Below are 17,404 nucleotides of genomic sequence, written 5' to 3'. Positions count from 1 at the left end.
CGCCCTGCTCCTTGAGTGCGTCATATACTTCATGGCGGATGAATACAACGACGGCAATAAGTTATACTGCCATTTTTTCCTCCAGAAATATTACGGTCTATTTTCTTGGGTTAGACTAGAATATGCACTACAAGACATTTGCCACTACCACTTACCATAACTTATTTATAATTAATTTAATTTTAGAGAAAATTAGAACAATTAATATATGAAGAAAACACAAAAGGAATTAAAAACATGTCAAACTACCCCTATTGTCTTTTTATTTGATTTTATTTTAATTATATTCTTTACGTAATACACCTTTAGAACAAGAAATAGAAGAAAATAAGATTGGTATCCTAATTATTTACATTTATATAGTTTAAGATCAATCTTTGAGCTGAAGAGTGGTTACTAATATTTTGCAAAGCTACACAAAGTGGATAGATTATGTGCAAATATTCCTCTGAGTTGTTCACTATAGGGTTTAAAGTATAAAGCTCCTTGTTATATAAGATAAGTCACAGGATTAATCATGGGCGTAGGTTTGCATAGGGACCATAGGGACATGTCCCTACCAAAATTTTGGCCCGACCTACTTGTCTGTACCAATAATTCTATGTGAATAACATGTTTATAATTTACAATACAGCATTGTTGCAGCAGTTGCTTCTTTTCTCACAACTTGTATATTGAAGTCAATATTTTAATTGCTCAGTGTCAGTTGCTGTTATAGTTTCCGCGCCAATGTAAATACAATAATAGTCCCTTGAATATGTTATTTTGCTTTGTTTTACAATACAGAACATATCAGATAAAAAAAAAATAAGAGTGGGTTTTACCTCTGTTTACCTCTGCATATTACCTATAGAAAATACACATACAACAGATATATTTAGACTATATTTGGTTAAAAAGACACGTATTTACCTTCCATCTTAGTCACTGGTAAGTTCAAATGTAACCCTTTTCAAAGTTTAAGGTTGTCCCAATTTTACGCTGATGCTATCAATGCAAACATTGATAGCATCTTGTGTGTGTAGTCCCTATAAATTCTGTTTAATTGTACCAAAAAATGCTGTTTTCTCTTTTAACTAAATGCACCATGATGCTTACGTCAAGCATAAAAAAAATAGGAGCATGCATAATGCATAGGGCCAATGACATCAGACCAATTCAACTTAAGACCAATAGTGTCCCTACCAAAGTTGAGATCAAACCTACCGTACCTTAGCCCTGTCTTGGCCACACTCAGGTTTGTTTTTTACCACACCTTTGTCACAAGGATATTAACTAAGCAGAACCGGTCTGAGCATTTACTTTAGACCAAAATACCTCAAATACCTCATGCCCTCATATTAGGAAACTCAAGAAAAGATCAGATATAATGCTGTATAAATCTCTCATTCTGGAAAGCTGTTTCTAAGGCTTTGGATCACCAGATAACCATGGTAATAATTATTCACAAAAATAAAGCAGTCGTTCATCTTTTCAGGAATGGCTGGGCTGCCACCATTACTCCAAAAATGCATTATGGTCACAAAGGTAGCCAATGGAAACTAGTTCTTATCTTTTACAAGTAGAAAGGAGTCATGGTAGAAAACTCCTGCCTTCAAGGAAGAGTTGCAAGGATCACAACCAAAATAAACCAGAAAACCTGTCACATAAAAAAAACCAAAACAAAAAAAACTTGATGATCTATAAAATGATAGAAATATTTTGTTGATTGAAAAGATAATAATATGACTTTTTTTTCAAGATGTTTATTCTGCTTCAACTTGAGAGAAAACTTATATGGCATCACAATAAGATGATCTTACCAACAGTCAAATGCAGTGATGCTAGTGTGATGGGCTGGTGCTGCTTCGTTTGAAAACTGATAACTGATGGAATCAGAAGCAAAATGTCCAGCCATCATTTCATGAACATATACTTGTTCAAAGCACAGCAACAAGTCCTCCACTAAATGACAAAAAAAACAAAAAAAATTAAGTTTTTGGAGTGGCCTAGTCAAAGTCTAGAGTTAAATCTGATTTAGATGTGTTGATCTTAAACCTTTGTTTTTTTTATGCTTGTAAACCCTCCGGTGGAGAGTTAGGGATAGGATCAATATACTTATACATCACATTTAGGTTATCAGACAAACACCTATGAACTCACTTCAGCTATTAGTCTCTTTATCATTGTTTTGTGAAACATACTGGGATTTTTGGAAAAACATAAAGCAGCATCAAGAGACTAACTTTACGGACAGACCAACAATGGTCGCTACATCCCATCATTTTTAAAATGTTAACAAATAATGAACATGTTATTTTCTTTTTAATGAAATAAAATAAAAAAAACTTTTCCAAAACACACTAGAAAACAGCTCATGTTTAATTTTAAACATCTATGTTTCTGGGAGCTCAAACATGTAGAATAACTTCCTGGTCAAAAGCAGGGATATTTTTCTGCAACTATTTAACATGGTGGCTGGGCCTGCCTGTTTGAAGCTCTGTTAGAAATGGTGGAGATGACTCTCAACTCTGAGGAGTCGTGATCTGTATTGGTTTTTTATGTGTCAGTGCAGGAAATGGCTCTGTCCGAATACCTAACCACTTTATAAGGGACTTTATAGTGGTTAAGCTATTTTAAATTAGTGTCCTAACGTCTATTGGAAGAAAAAGGGGTGGACTCGAAATTTCCCACAATGCACCTTGAAAAGTAGTGATCATCCATGGTCACTAGACAAGCAGATATATCCTGGAATGCTTTACGAGGAGAGCTCCCCTTGCAAAGCATCATGGGATTTGTTGTCACATTGGTCCGCTGTCACCTACGACTGTTGCTTATGGCTGTCGCTACCGCAGGCACTGTGCGGGAAGGCGGTGCAACGTTAACGATGAGGACCGAAAAGAAGTGTCATTTGTCAGAATAGTCAGTTAACCGAGTTCACTATAAAGTCCACCATATAGTCCCCGCTCTGTATAGTGTTTGAGGGATTTAGGGGTTAGGGTGGACCTTCGGACATAGCCATTGTCTTTTTGCACAGATATATGGAGGCAAATGGAACCAACACATCAGCTGCAGTTTTTGACAGTGCTGTGAACTCTGTTGCTACTGACAACCAGAACTCTTTCAGCACGCATGCAGAGAACTAGCAATCAATATGTGATCAGAGGAGAGAAGGAGCAGGGCATTGTTCAGCTTTAATGACGTGTTGAAGGTGGTGAAAGGCTGGCGTATCCAGTTGTACTATACTGGCCTGTCTCAATTGGAGAAAACGTATTGAAACTTCAAAACAGGCTCCTGAGGTGAGATCTCCATAAAGACCTTAAGCTTGGCAACAATTTTAACACTTCGCCCAACCCCTCCCACAGCCCACTCCTCCAGGTTTCTCTTAAATGCTGTGACCGTATTGGACAGGTTTGTTGCTCTTGTTTTGGTGAAGCCTCGTTACAGCCAACAGGGACTGGTTTACAGTAATAAAGGATTTGATGACCCCCAAGAAATCATCTCCCGACCCCGGTGGAGGTCGGGACCCCAAGGTTGAGAATGGCTGGTTTAGGCAGTAGTCACAGAACCAAATCAAATCATTTTTGTTTGGATGCATTCAAAAAGGCAGATCTTAAGGCGACTAAAGTAGTAATCAATAATCAATTACTCAGCTAATTAATTTCCTTTACAACCTCTCTAAATGTGCGGTCTCCCTGGGTAAATAACCCCACCTTTCTTTTCTGCAGGTCCTTATTGGTGTGACAATGCAAAGCAAAAACTGCTGCATGTAACATGTAAGTATATACTGTACCTGAAAAAAGTGTACATAGATTTTTCATTATTTTGCTATTTACATCTATACTATAAAACTTAAATACTTTCTATTTGAATATGTTGTTATCTATGGACTTAAGGTGTTAAATTATTGTGGAATTGAATGAAATTTTTGTAATTATAGGAACACATTTTTTTGTGGTTTGTCTCTACTTTCTTTAAACATACAGAGATCAGAGTCTTTTCATTTTATTATCTCATTCTCATCATCTTCCGCTTATCAAGGACAGGGCGGTGAGGGCAGCAGTCTCAGCAGAAACTCCTAGACCTCCCTCTCCTCAGATACCTCCTGCAGCTCTGCTGGGGGAAGCTTGAGGCGCACCGGGCCAGCCGAGAGACATAGTCCCTCCATCGTGTCCCAGGTCATCTCCTCAGCCTAGTCCTGGTAGGACTTGTCTGAAACACCTCCAGAGGGATGATTCAAGGGCTCATCCAAAAAAGATGTCCGGGTCAGCTCAGCTGACTCCTGTCGATGTGGAGGAGAAGAAGTCCTACTCTGAGCTCCACACCCTATCTCTGAGGGAGAGCCCTGTCACCCACTTGTGGATCTCGATCTTTGAGTCATGATCCAGATTTCATGTCCACAGGTGAGGATAGGACTGTAAACCAACCAGTAAATCAAGAGCATTAGCCTTTCACTCAGCTCTTTCTTTACCACAATACACCGGTGCAGTGTCCACATTATAGCAGCAGCCACGCTGATCCGTCTATCGATTTCCAGCTTCATTTATTACTCTTATCTTTATTCAATATTCAGTAAACTCGTTTTTGTAATCTTAAATCTATTTGCAAACAGTTACTGTAAGGACTGCAAACTTTACAGCATTATCAGAAATGAATGCTGGCTATTTACTTTCCCTGAGGGACTTATCCCATAGGAATCAGTAAAGTCCGCTCTCAGACTTATGCTGTCCTTGATAGGTCTCCTTCGGTTAATGGTCATTTCTTTGGTCAGTTGTGCCACACTCTTTAAATTTTAGGACAAATCGAACAATGTTCAGTGAATTCTCAACTCAAGAAAGATATGTAAAACTCTATTAGACAGTAATCTCTATTAGAAAGGTTGAGTGAGCTCATCAGGAGACACGGTGAGAGCCAATGATGACATCAGCTCCATAATCCAACCTTTGACTTCAATGGGACAACACCAAACCAACAGAGCTCTGCGTTCGCCTGTGTTTGTTTTTTTCTCCATGGAAACCATTAATAACCATATGAATCTCGTGATCCATTCTTTCCCTGCTCTGCACCCTGTAAATACGCACTAGCTGAAGAAGAGACAGCTTTCATCAGAAAAATACATATTTGGACGGATCGTTTCACATATAAAACAAAGCTTCAGGTTTGTTCTGTCGGTCACATTCTGCATCACTTACATAAAAGGTTTCCTGTTTATATATATATATATATATATATATATATATATATATATATATATATATATATATATATATATATATATATATATATATATATAAGTGAACCATTTCTCATATTTTCTGAAATAAATAGAGATCCCCTTAATGCCAAAGGACATTTTAATCCAGTTTTGAGTTATTCGAAGACTAAAGCTACTACCTCTAGCAAGTGTCATATCTTTACGTCCTGTCATTGCTTGCTAAAGAATTAGGCCACAGATAATTACTTATTCACTTGCATGAGGAATATAACCTGTCCCTTAGTCAGCCAGCCAAACCCATGTCCTGCTTTCTCATTGGACGGTGACAGTTTCCATGGACACCTGTGTTTTTCACCTCTGTGGAGCTGAAATGGTTTAGCTTGTAGCCACATCTTTCAGTCGAGGCATGAGTCACGCAGTGACAGAAGGGCTAACCTGTTTGCCTCACTGTTAAGTTGCTTTTCAATCATTAGCATTGTGTGTAGCTGTGATGGCGGCTTCACAAAGGTGTCTTTTAGCCTTTTTTCCCCATTCTTGAAAACATGACATTTGTTTCACTGAAGTTAAATTATTAAAAAATGGTTTACCTTGGAAGTATTGAAAAGGCATTTGATAAGTCTTTGTTATGAAGGTAATGGTAGGCCAAGCATTTTACTTTTATGGGTTTTAACCTGTAGTAACAGTCAATGAACTAACACCAATCCAAATGTGAAATACACAAGGAGACTAAATGATAAATCAGGTTTTATAATCCAGGTGACCAGTAGGTGTGGCATTGAACCTGAAGAGCTTTATTGTGTTTTCACTACCTTTTTGGTAAACAAGAGCATTGCACCAGATTACTCTATATGGGTCATAGAATGCAAAACCGAGTTTATATTGTCGTAGATAAATAACGATAGTTCAGTGGGTGAAATGGACGCACAGAGAAGTCTTTGCTCAGCGGCTTTGAAACTGAGAAATTGTGGGAGTTTGGTTGTTCAGTCCATATGTACTTTATAAATCTGAAAAAAAGTTTACATCCTGGGGCATTATTTGGGAGTTGCTTTAGGTTGTTTGATTTTTATTTACAGAAAACTGGAGCTGTGTCTAAATATTGAATTGGTTTCCAGGGCAGGTTGGACTCAATCAAAGCTTGTACTTATCACAGATCCTGGTTGCGGTCAATGGACAGGTTCTGAGGGTATAGCCATGGGGAGCAGGTTCTCCTGTTTGGGGGTCTTAGAGTCAAATTTTTCTGCTTTACAAATAACATGTTTCTGTCAGGGTCTTCAAGCCATGAAGTTCAGCGTGTACTAGAAGGGTTTGCAGCCAAAGAGGAGCAGGGCCAGGCTAAAATCTGAGGTCATGGTGGTTTCTCAATTGGGAGCAAGAAAGGTGGATGAACAGACAGACTGGAGCCTGTAACAAATAATTTGTTAATTAAGTTTATCTATACAGTCCTGTTTCACAACACACATTATTCCAAAGTACTTAACAGGGACAATTCAAGTCTAATCATATAGACAGGTTGTTTAAAGGTTTTCTATCTAAAACACAGCATATTGCAACAAGTCATTGACTTTGCAGGATTCACTTCTCCTACGCGAGTGTGTGACAACTGTAGACAGATGCTTGCATTATGTTGCTGACTATGCAGCAATCTTTTAAACAGAAAACGCATGCAGCGACAGGGGGAAGAAAAACTTCCCTTTAAAAGAACAAAAAAACCCAACAGAACTAGGCTCAGTGTGAACCGCTTTACGTTGCTTTTGTTTAAAAGACACAGAAGGAGGGAAGAAATGTATATGGTTTAAATATGCAACATTTTGGTTTGGTGTTGTTAGTATGACGTGAATTAGAGTTTTTTCGGCAGTTTCGGGGTCTGCTGGGCCTCTTCCTGCAGGGCAGCAGGGCAGCAGGGAGACCAGTCCATGGTGTGGTTGTGAAGGGTCGTTGCTGGTGTTGGGGGCTCAGAGAAAACAAATAAATAACACAAAAGGAATATAGAAGCATAGATTCAGGAATACTCTCTATATTAGAGAAGGTAATGGTATACCCAGATCACTGGGGGGTTTGCCTACATGAGATCTGAGTGACTTACAGTATCATGTCAAAATAATGGGAGAGAGCGCATATAAGAGTATGTCACACTATGAGCAGAACTCATATATATGTCTAGGAAAAAAGAAGGACTAAACACTGAAAAACATCCCAAATTGTATCATTTATGGGATGAAGTTCTTGACAGCAGCAGCCCTGCCTCTCTCTAGGATGGTCTCAAAGCTAAATTAAACACTAGTCCAGATCAAGCTACTGTGGCAAAAACAAACACAAAGAACATAAAGTTAAAAACTGAACTAAGAAATTAAGAAAAAGTAGACAATAGATGTAGAATGTAGGAGAGTGAGGATAAGAGGTCTCTATGTCCTCCAGCAGTCTAAGCCTATAGCAGCATAACTATAGAGATAGCTAAGGATAACCCGAGCCACTCTATATAAGCTTTATCAAAAACAAAGGTTTTATCTAAGTAGACTGTTATTAAGTAGACCGGGTGTCTGCCTCACAAACTAGAACTGGAAGTTGGTGCCACAGAATCTAAGACGCTTCAACTACATGAGGTCAGGGTCTTGGCATTAATGAAAATCTGAATTATTTCTTATTTCTCATTTCTTTTTCTTTGTAAACTTTATTTAATATAAATGGTATGTTTAGCACAGTGCAGCAATATCAAAAAGTGCACTAGAAAACGGGTGCTCAAAATCAAATTGTTTAATATTATTAATATTTTCTTTTTTTTTTATCCCCTATATCTGGAGTTCATTTGATCCATCAGTTTAGATTATTCCTTAGATTTAACATTAACAAAGCAAAACCACAAAAGGGACAACAGTAAAAAAAAAAAAAGCCTTCTTTTTTCCTCTTTTTGCAGGAACAGCATGGCTGCAGAACCGTAAATATTGATTATCATGCGGTAGAGAGGACAAGGTGCTGGTGATTCATGTCTTTCCAGAACATGTCTCTTAGTTTTGCAGGGTTAGAGTTACACAGGCAAAGGATGTCAATATTCTGGATACCTGAATGCTAGTATTGTTTCTGCAGAGCACCTGTGCAAACAGTGTCCCATCAGGAGAGAGGATTGTGGAAATTCATAAACCTCTATTACAACCCTACATGGTGGCAGTTACCTTTGCTTCCCAAAGAAAGCTCAAAACTAGTCGGTTTACATTTTCGGGAGTCATTCTGCTCTGCTTGTATTCACAGCAAGGTCGTCTCTTCAGAGACATCCACTCCTCCCATCTGAGGAATGGAGCTATATCACAGACAGCAAGGAAGTCACAAACATGCAAATGGACCCTGAAAAGCACAACACACACCCAACTTCTTTTTCCCGTATGTGCCGACTTGTTATGCAAATGCACCCCTTACACACGGTTGGGACACAGATAAAAAAGGTACGTTTACATAAAGTCCCACAGGCCTCGGAGGGCAGAGGGTTAGTCTGGATTTGAATAGCGAGGATGCGGCTGCAGAGCCTCACATGCATTGCACGGCAAAGGAAAAACTGAAGCCGCAGATTTGTTTACAGTTAAAGCGTAACATTTGGTTGGTTGGTAGTACATAGAAGGACGATGAATTACTGTGAACAGTAGAATTTACTTGGTTAAATCTTAGTAATGGACTGTTACTAAAATCACTTTGCCTGTTTTTCTGGCTCCATTTCGTGATCATCTTTCAACTTGAAACAGCTATTTGTTTTTTGAATGACTGCTTGATAAGACAATCATACCATCTAGCCACTGGCTATTATAAAACAACATGCTAAACACTTTTGAGATCATATACGATAACCCACAATATTTAGATTAGTTAAATCCTAAAATATCATATTTTGGTGTACCTTTCTGAAGAATATTAAATTCATCATAAGGCCTCTAGTAACTGAATTTAAGATAAGATTTCAGTGTTTTTTATTGACTCCTTTATAAGTGATCAGAAAAAGAATATTGAACCTTCACAACTCTGAGTTATCATTGGTATCTTTCTAAAAAAAATGGGGTCACCATTATCCACTAATACTGAGGTCTTCAACAGGGGGTCAGCGCCCCTAGGGGGTCCAAAGAGGTACTGAATGGGGGTCGCGAAAGTTTTGGTTGATTAGACTTTTCTTTTATATTCCCCCCTGCAATTTGTTCCACTAATTGAAATCTCTTTAAATACACATTAACATGAATCCAACACACTGAAGTAAACAGATAAATGGAGGCAGAAGATGTCTTTCAGTCAATAGGAACTGTTTCATTGACAATGAAACGGTTCCCAGAATCAGAAATACTTTAATAATCTTTTATAATCCCAGGGCAAAGTTATTTTTGTTACATTACTCCATATGTAATAGAGGGACTTTAGGACCAGTTTGATATAACACAATTTCACACCATAATTATGGTGTCCCCACCAGGGGTGGAACTAGATGGGGGCCATGGCCTCCCTTAGGCAATTATTGGCCACCCCTACCATTTTTTCCCTTGTAAAGGCCAATTTATTCTTCTGACTCATAGCCTGTGCAACCGTCAACTCTGTCTCTGTGCATGACCACGCCCCTTGAGCAGAGGTTGTTAAATTGTCGTCGCGCACCTAAAAAAAGATCCTGACTATGCGTCGGATGGTCACAAACCCACGCAGACCTTTTTAAAAACCGAGGAACAACTACAATGGACAACTACGACGAAAGGTTACTCCTTTTTTTGCCAACTCCATTAAGAGAGTCTGTTCCTCTTCAATGTCTACCAACTCTATATCCATCTCCGTGACCATGATATCTTGCAGACGCGCCATTGTTGTTTTGGAAGATAAACACTCCCGCTGGCGCAGCCGAAGTTCTTGCAAGTTCTCGAAAAGTCTCCCCGTTGCGCTTTGGCGGGAAACTGCTGTGCGTCCCTTGAAATTCCAGACCGAGCAGAAGCATACCAGCAGAACTGGTTTGCGACCAGACCCAAGCGACATTTGATGTGTGCGGTTGCATAAGTCTAATCTGCCCTTAATACAGATGTTGACAGCAGTAATACTCTCAAGTGGAATATTCAAAACATTTAGATTTTTCATACAGTAACAATTACTTGACAACAAAAACACTGTTGTTATTTATGCACATCAAAGTACTAATATTAAAGAAGATATATACAGAATTCATGCTCTTTTCAGAACTAGATTTTGTCTTATATGGGTTAAAGAGAAAATTATGTGTCTCTGCAAGTCATCTAGGAGTCTTCAGTAAAGTCATACATAAATAACTATTATAGTAGAAACTTATTAAATAATAATTAATATAGATATTAGTACTTGTAAATATCAATTTTATGCATAATGATTATTGATAAAAGTAGGCAGGGAATGTCAATGGAAAAGATGTCGCCCCAGAACTCTAACCTCAAATAATTGTTTCCACTATACCTTTAATCTAGAAAGCACGGATGTTGAAATATATGCGTCTATTTGTTAGGAAAGTGGAACGGTGTAAATTGATCCTGAGGTTCTCGCTTTCCACTTTTGGCCGCCCCTCAGTGTACATTGGTTAATGCCTCCCCACACTTATTAATCTTTTCTGGCTATGCCTCTGGTCCCCACTCCTTCTCCCCATCAGTTTAGGGTCCTTAACCTGCTAAACATTAAAAACCCCTGCACTAAAACCTTTTACAAACATGAATAATATAGAAAATTCCAGTAATCATAGTGAGAGGAAGCAGATTGTAAACAGTATTTCATCATAATGGCTGATGTTACAGTTAGAGGAAAAAGTGGAGAGGTTGTAGTCCTGAGGACATCATTCAAAATGTGAAGTTTGATGGTGGCAGCATGATGTTATGTGGTGGGGGTGCTTTACCACAGCAGAACCTGGTGTACTTTACAAAATAGATTGCATCATGGGGAAGGAGAATTCATTGGAGCATTAAAGCAGAGCATCCAGGAAGTAAAAGCTTGGTTGCAACTTTCTCTTCCAAACAGATGCTTATCATAAGCATACCATCACATAAACTACAAAGTGGCATAAAGAACAACAAACTAAATGTTTTAATGTGACCAATATTACATTGTCACATGCTTGTCAGGAGGCCAAGAAATCTTGGAGGTGGGACCCAAACTGGTTGAAAGAAGAACATGCTTTGAAGAGTTTTCAGCAGACAAAACTTTAATTTTCTTCTTGTGCAGGACATCAACCAAACCACACCAAAAACCAAGAACAATGGCAGACATCTTTCTTAAATAGAGAAGGAACTAAATTGGAAGAAACCATTTTTAAAAGGCTGTTCAGCTTCACAATAAGAAGGAAAGGAAATTTTGGTTTAAACAAACAACTACCGGTACTTAAGAAATACTTTTACCAATAAATACAGAAACAAATATTTTAATTCAATCCAAACAAATACTCAAATTCAATAAAGAAAACACCATACATCAGATCAACCTCCCCCCTCTTTTTTTTTTTTTTTTTTTTTTTTTAAGTTGCGTCCTGATCCACACTCCTTACCAGTAGGTGGCGGTAATGCACACCAATAAGTTGCTTGTCAACCGCCATTAAAACAAGAAACAACAACAACAACAAACCTCCCCCCTCTTCAATTATCCAATGGTGCAGTCCTGTACACACCTGCTTGGGAGAGTGAAACAGCAGAGGTGAGTATTTCACTATATTTTAACTCCTTAATCCATGAATTTCCCGTTTATGAATAGTTAAACAAAAACAAAATATTGTAAAGTGAAATCAATTTACCTTTTTACAAAAATGAAAACAAGATGTGGCCAGCCAAAGAACCACAACCCAAACAAATCCACTTCACCCAAAACAACAAAATAAACCAATATAGAAAACCAGATGCTGTGTTTAGCTGCTACTTTGGCCAATATACAAGTAACAATGGCTCATTGTTACATACATTGATAAACCTAAGATCAGGGGCAGAGATTTCACCTTGAAGTTTCACCTTGAACAATCTTGATGACAGCCTGCAAGCTGAACCTTGGCAGAACTGGGGATTTTGCCAGGAGCCTGGAGCTCAGCCGTGTTCAGCCCAGAACACCATCAGGGAGTCCCCTCCATGACGAACACCGGGGAGGGGTCATGAAAGTCAGGATGCTAGGGAGGTTTTGGGTCTGGAGCTGGACATCCTATATCCTGGCATCATAAATCCTTTAAATCAGATGATTTTTTTTTTTTGTGTGGAATATGTGATTTATCTGACAAACAGTCGTCTATGCTGTGCAGAAGAACGTAACTGTAATTATGCAGGGTGCAACACTGCATTCCCACGTTCAGTGGTGCATCAGTATGATAATGTACATGCTGGATATAAAGCCCCACTGTTCTGCAAGCATGAATAGTCATGATTCATAGACAGGCATTAAGTAACTCTTAGTTTGAATAGAGCTTTTTATCCTACGAATTCAGTTTCTGTGCTTTGCAGGCTTCTTTTTCTGCACCTCTCACCGTCATCAGGCCTACGGCGGGTCAGGCCAGTAATTCACCATAAAACATTCCCAGAATGGAATCTGAATCTAAAAATATAATGCTGGATTTAACAGTCAAATAAAAACTCTTTCTTCTTAATCAGATCTTAAATTACCGTACAAAGAATTAGATTATATAGATTTAAGCCTAAATGCAGAGGGGTTTTCCTTCAACATTGGTGTTTATGTGTAGTAGAGTTCACCTCTCTCTTCTCCTTGGGTTCTGTAGGTGGCGCTGTTCTTTTTGTCATGTAAGCAGCTTTTTCCTCAAACATTCTTCAGGAGCAGCCTAAAAGCCCAAACCACTCCCCAGCTGCCAAAATGATCCTCTCCGCATGATGCCGAACAGACAGCAAAGCTTTATTCTTCCATTTCACACAGGGGAACATTTTTAAGACATAATCTACTTCATTAATCAAACAATTTAAGGCCAGAAACTCCTTTTTGTGTAAAGGATGGCAGATGCAGACAGTAGCAGAGCGAGGTAAGGTTAATTTGCTTGTTTTGATGCAATTTTTGGAAGAAAAAACCTTCTAGAAAAGTTATTTTATGGTTTAATAAATGAGCATGCTTTCTGATGAAAGTTATTGTAAAACTATAGATTTTTATTCTTCAGTCTATATTACTGTTTTCAGTCTTAAGTATCTGTTAGTTTCTTTATTGGCTTCAGAAACGCAAAAATAATCTTTTCTATGCTAGGGCATCACATTAGGACATTTGAATTCAAAAAGGGGATCTTTGGCTGAGAATAAAACTATCGTTTATATATTCTACTTTTAATTATTTCAGTTTAAAAAATCAGAGCTAAATGATATAAAGTTATATTTTTTCTGAAGAGACTACACAAAGCAATAACAAAGATAAATTAGATAATAAAGACAGACTGAGAAAGACGATTTGATTTGGAGCAAACAAATACAAGGTTTGCTGAGAAATTAAATGTTTATTGAGCTTTAAATGATAGATGTATGTTTTTACAGGTGATCAAGACACAAGGAGGATTCAGACGAAGTCTGTTGACATCTGAAGAGGAGACTGAGCTACTAGAAACTTCTAAATGAAGATCTGTTTCGCAGCCCAGACTACAGTTTTTATTCAGCATTAACAGATTTTTATGTGCGTGTATTTCTGTATGTTTCGTTTGTGCGTAGCACTTTCCTGAGACAATAAATGTTTTAAAATGTTTTGAATATTGTCATAATAATGATCATTTTAAAGGAAAAATTGAAATAAAATGGTTGACTTTATGTTGAAGCTGCAGATAGAGGAGACAAATACCTGCTGTTGGATTATTTCTTCACTATTGTTCCTGCAATGCGTCACTCCTCACATGTGGTGCCTTTAACTAAATGAAATCATAAGATCTTTGAGGCCTTTTGCTGTATTAAAAAATGGAAGTAAAAAAAAAACATCAGGAGGTAAGAATAAACTCAGTGTTTGGTTTATTAAGAATAGAATAGAAAATCCCTTTAGTGTCCTACAATGGGGAAAATGTTGTGTAACAGCAGGAAAGGATATAGAAGAAGTGGTCACACAATGTGCACCTTAGAATAGTGTATAAAAATAACAGACAGGAAAATAAAGCAAACAGAGTATTGCACTGTACAATGTTTTTCAATACAAAAGTAATGTAAAACAATGATAGATATATGAAAAATAGCAGCAACACCAGAGATGTCCAAAAAAAAATTAATAGACAGCAGCATATTATTAAACTGACTAAGACAGAAACCGTGCTAAAAATCAGCATTACGGTAACAACTTATTGAGGTTGTTGGGAACAGAGAAGTCTTCCAGCTGCTGGGAGGAAGGATCTGTGATAACGCTCCCTGGTGCATTTAGGGTGCATCAGTCCGTTTCTGAAGGAGCTCTCCAATTCAGCCCCAGTTTGGGGTGGGAAACATAATCCAACAAAGATGTTAATAGTTTTACTAGAGTGGAGATTTTTTTTCCCTGTATCATCTAAAAATCATAAATATAACTATTTATTTATCTTTTATTAAATGGTGCTGCAGATTTTTTTTTTGCCCATCCTGCATTATCAATGCACGATTTATGTAAATTTTTTTTTGCAAAGTTACAGTTTTCAATATATTATTGTAAGACTAAAGTTGATTTTTTAAAGATTTAAATACCTACAAAAATATTGGGACATTAAAACTGAGGCACCTTAAACATCTATGGGTTGGTAATGGTCTGATTGACCTTTAAGCTCCTTCACTAATGTGGATTAAGTCAACATTTCAATGGCACCTGGTTAGTGCCTCGTCCACCACACCCACTGTTGTGTTTACAGGTCATATATGAAACAGCCACAGTAAAACCTGTGTGACCACCTCCACATTCAACCAATTCTGTAAGCCCAAACCCGCACAACCGCTGTGCAGGTCCTTAAAGAGACACTTTCATTTGTAGGGGAAAGGAAAATGTATTATCAAGCATGACAAACTGAGAGAAAAGTTTCATTTAGTTAAACTTTATTATATTCTATTTCTGAAGACTCAAAAAAAAAAAATTTGTTGCATTGATGAATTTATAGAACCACAATAAAGAAATCTGATTAAGCGCCTGGTAAGTCACCCGTCCTGCAAACTGAGTTCATATCCCAGCTGGGGAGGAATGAGCTGCCACCGTGGGTCCAGAGGCAATACCCTTTATGTTAACGTCTGCTTTGGGGAGTGGCGACCCAGAGGGTATTGCGCTTGGCGACCTGAAGTTCTGAGTTCAACCCCCACTCCCACAGACTGCCACTTTGGGTCCCTGAGCAAGACCCTTAACCCCACACTGCTCCCCAGGCGCCCCACAATGGCAGCCCACTGCTCCCCAAGGGGATGGGTTAAATGCAGAGAGGGAATTTCATTGCTCTGTACTTGTGACACTGTAATAACATTAAAACACTGAAAAAAAAAACAACCTTAACATTTCTATTCAAGATAGTTCGGCGCAAAAATGTAGAGATTTTAAAAGTAAAGTTTGTATTTTTATTTTTCTTTACATACTTTAAGATGGAAAGGGGGTAAAAAAAAAAAAAAAAAAAAAAACACCCTAAAAATAAGCAACTCCCACTAAAGTGTTCAGTAGGCTTATCAGCCGTGGGAGGTAAAAACATTTCAAATGTCTAAATCTAAATGGCAGCAACTGCCCAGACAGGGATAACGATTCCATTCAATGACTTAAAGGTGAAGTCTGTAAATGTTAGAACTGGTAGGAAAATGGGTAGAAGAAAAGAAAAAGTATTAAGTCACAGTTCAACAGGCCCACATAAGTGAAACTGGTCATGTTTTGCTCAGCCTGACCTTGTTTATGTCTGGAAATGGATGCCACAAGGTCTTCTCATGACGGACGAGAGCAAGGCCGATACTGTTTGAACCAAATTGCTCTTCCCTTCCTACTACACAGAAAGAAAATAAATAACATCATCGCAAATTTGTTTGAGAAAATGGATCAATCCTTGAAATTTAATCAGGTTAGCACATGGATCATATAGTTTTAAAGCTATATATAACATTTTAAGTTAATAATGGACTGATAAAATGGGAAAACTATTCTTCTTGGAAGAGCTGAGGTTGCTAATAGTTTGCTTAGAACAGGTGTGTTCATTCTTTCTTTGAATTAGTACAAAATATTTACATATTTTGTCATCTCTTCCCTTTCCACAGTCCATGTTGAAGATTTGAGGTAGGCTAACTTTAATTTTGTAATAAAGGGCAAAACTATAACATATTAAAAGAAAAAAACAGATTCAATAAAATACAAACAAGGAGGTTAATTGGGTTCATACTTATAGTATTTACAGTTCCTCAGTACTTTCTTTAACTCCTATTAAAGGAGCTCTAAATGTAAGACAAGCTCAAAAACTTCATAAAGTCACACAACAGGTGTAATCATGAAATAATAAATTTTCTCAATCCTTTGTCTTGTTTTTCCCCTAATGGAATCACCTATTTCAACATACTGTATATTTTGGATGATGATAAGGAGGCGGGCTCAGATAAACAGGCAGGCCGATTCCCTGCTCTGCAGTGACATCTTGTGGCTGTGAGCTCTTACTACAGCTTTAATGCAGCACAGGTTCAGAAACAGGGATGGAGAAAAAACATGTTTTTCATGAGAAGGATCAAAGTAAAATAAAGGTAAACCACCCCCTAGTAAAATATAATCTTTATGTTAGTACATAAAAACAGAAACTTTCCTGAACGACATTAATACGTGATTGTTTTGCGATTAAATGTTATATTTTAAAATGCACATAAGAGTGATTATTTACTTTACTACTGGCCTTGCAAACCTGAAGATAAAAAATATAATGAAATATAAATTCTCACAATGTAATAGGTTTGCACAACTAGTCTAATTTGAAGATTCATAAGAGAAAACACTGATTTTTTAAGACAAATTGGTGTTTTTTAACAGATTTCCCAACTCTGCTTGCACAAATGTAATTCCCATCACATATAAATATTTGTCATTTCTTCTAAAATACCATAATACACATAATGTTTTTTTACTGGAAGAACAATTTCATATATAGTTTTAACTGTTTATGCCTTTATTGTAAAACACATACATTTATGGATTAGGTAAATTAATTGTGATGAGGACAAAACGGCAATCTTAAATCCGCCATAACCTGAGATATAGCATTGGAATAGCAAGATACATTTCAAGGTGTAAATACTTGTGCTTTTAATTAAAGTGGAACATTATCTCTTAAGTTATCCAAAT

General features: G+C 37.5%; 1 long non-coding RNA gene across 1 annotated transcript; it reads left to right on the top strand.

Annotated features, from left to right (window-relative positions):
* The first annotated feature begins 11,809 nt into the window (after positions 1 to 11,809).
* LOC119787755 lies at positions 11,810 to 13,862 on the top strand. Its single transcript, XR_005281359.1, has 3 exons — positions 11,810 to 11,848; positions 12,909 to 13,163; positions 13,660 to 13,862. It is a non-coding gene; the product is annotated as an uncharacterized LOC119787755 (long non-coding RNA).
* The last annotated feature ends 3,542 nt before the right edge of the window (positions 13,863 to 17,404 follow it).

Source organism: Cyprinodon tularosa, unplaced genomic scaffold (genome assembly GCF_016077235.1).
Source record: "Cyprinodon tularosa strain WSP-4 unplaced genomic scaffold, ASM1607723v1 ctg30, whole genome shotgun sequence".
Taxonomy (NCBI): Eukaryota; Metazoa; Chordata; class Actinopteri; order Cyprinodontiformes; family Cyprinodontidae; genus Cyprinodon; species Cyprinodon tularosa.
The sequence above is the reverse complement of the archived record's forward strand: the minus strand, read 5'-3'. Positions and strand labels throughout refer to the sequence as shown.